The 5,184-nt window shown below is 42.4% G+C and overlaps 1 protein-coding gene across 2 annotated transcripts in view; it reads left to right on the top strand.

The window, feature by feature from the left end:
- Ptprr (protein tyrosine phosphatase receptor type R) overlaps positions 1-5,184 on the top strand; it is a 225,343-nt gene that overhangs the window by 172,174 nt on the left and 47,985 nt on the right. The gene's annotated exons all lie outside the window — the stretch shown is intronic.

Genomic DNA, 5,184 nt, shown 5'->3' with positions numbered 1-5,184 from the left:
CTCTCTCCCTCTCTCCCTCTCTCCCTCTCCTGGAACTCATGGTATAGACCCTAGCTAGCCTTGAACTCACAGCACTTGGATTAAAGACAATGTGAAGCCACACCTGGCCTGTGATTCATCTGTTCCAACTCAGTGACAATTCTAAATGTGCTCGGTTCTGCACTTTAGAATTGTGAACTTTATGGAATACAAACCACACCTCAACAAGAAAGAGGAGTGTAAACATGATTTCAATTTTAGACCAAAGTTGTTAACTGCTTCTAAAACATTAGTAAGAAGTTTGCAGATAATTATTTCATTCTGTTTATTTGGCTGAAGTATGTATTTTTTTCTAGAAAGGAAAGGGCTGTGTCTCCTATTGGAAGCATCAGAGTGTGGTTTTCATGACAAATCCCAGTTCTGTCCTTAAAATGTATATATTTTATATATTTTGAATTCCAGAAGTATACTTTTTTTTTTTTTTTGGCCAGTTCCTCTGCTCTTAGGATACAATGTAGTCAACAAAGAATAGAAAAGGTTTCCATTCTGTAACCTGCATACCAAGGGTGATGCTCCCACTGAGGCAAAGGACCCTTGAACTTTAAGGTTATCTTGCAATTATCTTGCTTGTGGATGGATGAGGAAAAACCCAGGAATAATAAGTAGTTATTACAAATGACATCCAGGTGACAAGTCTCAGCCACTTGGGGGGGGGGGGGAAGCCTATTTTAACTATTGGCAACTCCCATCAATAATTTATATTTAAACTTCTATCCTTATCTCAGATGGCAGTGATAGCATGATTGTGTTTATACTGTTGGAACGGCCATTGCGGTGGTAGGATCGTACATTTTATCAGGAGCACAACCCTTGCAGGTAATTGGCCCCTTCCTTCCTTCCTTCCTTCCACCTGAGGAGTGATGGAGCTTTAAATACTGTCACTGACTCTTTACTTACCAAAGGGAAGCAACTCCCAACTCTGTAATTCCCTGGTGAAAGGCCAGCGGCCCCCTAGAGCAAAGGTCACCCTGGTTTATTCACCAAGTGCCTCAGTGAGCAAAGCCCGCAGTTGCATCTGTGGGTGGTGCTCTTTTCAATGAACACAGAACAAACACAGGAATGGGTATTCAAGTTAAGTTATTGTTCTTGGCTGAACATTTGGAGAAACTTTGGAAACAGCAGATTTTCATAATTTTCACTAAGAGTTCATTTTAGGTAAAGGTAGATTTTGGGGGTGTCTTAGTAATGACATTAGCTATTGGTTTCTCTCCTTTTTTAAATTTAATTTTATGTGTATTGGTATTTTGACTGCATGTATGTCTGTGTACCATATGTGCCTGGTGGCACAGGAGGTGGGGAGAGAGTGTAGGATCCCCTGAAATGGGAGTTACAGGTGCTTGTTAGCAGTAATGTAGTACTGAGAATCGAACCTAAGTCCTTTGGCTGACCTTCCTATGCTCTTAACTAGGGAGGCATCCCTGCAGCCCACACGTCTGCTTCTTGTATCAAATCACTGAGGTCTTGTAGATACTTGTGGACGTAGACAAGATCGGGTCCTTTCAAGGTGCATAGACTCCAACCTTAGAAGTAATTACTTTTTTATATATTTTAAGTCAGAATCTAATGACACCCCAGCTGGTCTCAACTGTCAAAGCAGGCATGGCTGACTTTCAATAAATGGCCCTCCTGCCTTTACCTCCTGAATGCTGGCTGGCATTGTGGGCCTGCTTAGCTGGAAGACAAGGGGCTGAGGGTGACAGTGTAGCCTGCTCGGTAGGGTGCTGGCTTGGCACTCATGGTGCCCTAGGTTCAATCCCCAGCACTGCATAAATCAAATGTGGTGGCGCATACGTATAGACCCAGCACTTGGGAAATAGATGGTGGAAGATCCAGGTATCTTCAGTTACACAGGGAATTTGAGGTCAGCCTGGACTAGAGACCTCGCCTCAAAGTCTATCAGACAATCAGTAGATAAGCTCTAGCTATGTATTCCATGCTGGCCTTGAATTCCAAATACTCCTGCCTGCTTCTGCCTCCCAGGTCCTGGGATGGCAGATACAAACCTGCATATAGTTTGGATACACTACTCTTTAACACAAATCATTCTGTTATAGGACATTTTTTTTTTTAATTTGTGAAAAGTAACTTTATAAATGTTTCTCTCCTATAACTAAAAACAAGTTTAGGGATTTGGTATAAAGACTGGAAAGAATTTACGCCACAGCCTACCTGGCCTGTAATATCAGGGTTCTGGAAACTGAGGCAGAAGGATCACAAATCCAAGGTCCATGTGGGTGAGAGAGACTGACAGGGGGAAGGGGAGGAAGGGAGAGGGGGAAGGGGAGAGAGGAGAAAGGGGAGGGGGAGGAAGGGGGGAGAAGGGAAGAGGAGGGGAAAGGGGGAAGGAAAGGGGAAAGGATGAGAAGGGGAGGGGAAGGGGGAAGGAAGAGAGGGGCGAGGGGGAGTTAGTTCGAGACAGTATACACAACTTGGTGAGAATATGCCTCAAGATAGAAAGTAGCATGAGACCTGGGAGTTCCAGTACAGTAACAGAGCGCTTGCCTAACACCCATAACCAATATGCAGAGGACCTAAACAGAACCTCAGGCTTAGTGTTTTGCAGCTTTATGATTTTTCTGTCCATTTCACACTCCAAGTAGCAATAGGTGAGAGCTCCGGGTTCCACCAGCGCTTCTTTCTGCCTTAATTTCTGCTTCTCTTCACTCCCTTCATTATGGCTTCGTGCAGCATTTGCAGCAGCCTCTCTTTGTACTTTTATTTTGGGTCTCTCTTCTTGTTGAGCTATGGATTCCTAATTCCCTTCCATCAGTCTTTAAATCTATCTTCATGATAACCTCTTTTTATTGTTGTTGCTGCTGCTGCTGCTGCTGGTTAGTGTAACTTTGCTGCTGCTGCTGGTGGTGGTTAGTGTAACTTTGCTGCTGCTGCTGCTGCTGCTGCTGCTGCTGCTGCTGCTGCTGCTGCTTAGTGTAACTTTGTGAGATTTTGAACTCAGAATAAAATGAGAGTCTTCTACCTTTGTTCTTTTTTGAGACTGTTTTGCCTAGAAAGGTCTGAATCTTTCATTGTTAAGCAGATGTGACCTATGGGGCTTTTGTGCTCCTGATTTCCAACGGATTGAGAAATTTCTCTACCATTCCCATTTTGTTGAGAGCTGTTATGATTTTAAAAAGAAAAGAAAAAAAAAGCCATGCACACTTTCTGATGATTCATGAGTTAGCTGAAGTGAATAGATGGTTATAAGGGTGGATGGTCAGTACTAAGTGGATTCCTTGGTAGTTGTATAAATAAATGGAGAATATATTTTTGTTACTTACAAAATATTGGCCATATATATATATATGTGTGTGTGTGTGTGTGTGTGTGTGTGTGTGTGTGTGTGTGTGTGTATACATCTATATCCATGTTCATGCTTATATACAAACCAGCTGAAATTCAGATTTCTTGTTTTAAAAATATTACTTTCTTCATTGAGGTCTAATTTCTTTGTCATCGTCGTACGAATGAAGAAAACCTAAACTTAGGAACTAAAGTTGGAATTACCAACATTCTGTCCTTTTTTAAAATGGAAACAACCTCCTCATTATGAGCGACAGCCAAAACAATACCAAGTGCCAGAAGCAGACACAGATTAATCATTCTTGATTTGGAAACCGTACAGTGCTTTTCTTTTCTTTTGTATGCATGGAATCTTCATGGGTCTTCGGGATGTTACAACTAAAACTTCATGGATATTTATACAAGTTTTACACCAAATCTTAAAAATAGCATTTCCTGTACCTGCACAACCCAAAATTCACTAATTTTTTTTTTTACTTATTTTATTGTATCTTATGCATTCATTTTTTTTTCATACAGGATCTTGGTATGCTGTTCTAGGTGGCCTGGTGGTTACAACACATTCTACATTAGCCTCCTGCCTGAGTTTCTCAAGTGTTGGGATTATGAGTGTGTGCTACCACAGCTGGTTTTACTGGAAACTGTAAAATGCTCATCTAAAGTGATCCTTCTGTTTACATATGTCTGGGAGAACTGTGCAAGCCATCAGATGGCACTGCCCTCTCCCACTTCCTTGTGACCACCGTTTGTCTACGAAGACAATTAGAGTGTACCTTTCCACATACTAAGGGATACAGAGAAAGAATTGAAGCTCGTATCTCAGCCTCAAGCTGTTCACACTGCAGAGAAAAATCATTTCTGGTGAATATGCTATGTGTGTATTAGGAATATATTAGGACATTGCTCTGGGGAAGAGCTCCTACACTTGGGGATATGAATCTCAAAGACACAGATCTGAATGTGGATGTAGTTCACTGCCTACCCAAGCATAGAGGAGAGGCTGGAGAAATGCCCAGGAGTAGGAAGCATTACATCAAAGGAGCTGGACAAAGGCTACAATAGATGATAGCTTTAAAATGAAGAAACTATCCCCAATCATAAATGGACTAACCTCTGATGTTTTTGGTGACTGTCCTTCAAATCTTTGTGACAATCACTTGTATGTATGATTTCAGAGCTGATCACTCCGTATAACCAACTGTGCCCGGTTCTCCTGACTCTGCCTTTCTCTAATACTCTTCTGTGCATGCCCCCACGTGTAACAGTAACTTTTATTCTCCTCATGTAACTGAGGTGACGTTCTGAGGGATAAGCCCTCCCTTTCTAGTTCACTCTGAACTCTGGTTGGTTCAGCTCAGCTATTGTAGCCCAAACTCCTCTTCAAGCTGACTGATTCAAACTCTATTTGTGACTGGCTTGCCCTTCTTAGCCTCAAACTAATTGGCAATCTGTTCTAATCCACTGGCTCTTTCTCATTCTCTGGCTTGCTCTGTCTTCGCCTGCAACCTGTCTCAGTAAAATTGTCCTGGTAAGACTGGCTCTCTTCTCTCTCTTCTCTCTTCTCTCTTCTCTCTTCTCTCTTCTCTCTTCTCTCTCTTCTCCTCTCTTCTCTCTCTTCTCTCTTCTCTCTTCTCTCTCTTTTCTCTTCTCTCTTCTCTCTCCTCTCTCCTCTCTTCTCTCTCCTCTCTCCTCTCTCCTCTCTCCTCTCTTCTCTCTCCTCTCTCTTCTCTCTCCTCTCTTCTCTCTCCTCTCTTCTCTCTTCTCTCTTCTCTCTCTTCTCTCTTCTCTCTCCTCTCTTCTCTCTCCTCTCTTCTCTCTTCTCTCTTCTCTCTCCTCTCTTCTCTC

This window comes from Mus pahari, chromosome 9, assembly GCF_900095145.1.
Source record: "Mus pahari chromosome 9, PAHARI_EIJ_v1.1, whole genome shotgun sequence".
NCBI lineage: Eukaryota > Metazoa > Chordata > Mammalia > Rodentia > Muridae > Mus > Mus pahari.
Note: the sequence above shows the minus strand (reverse complement) of the source record. Positions and strands in the feature narration are given on the sequence as shown.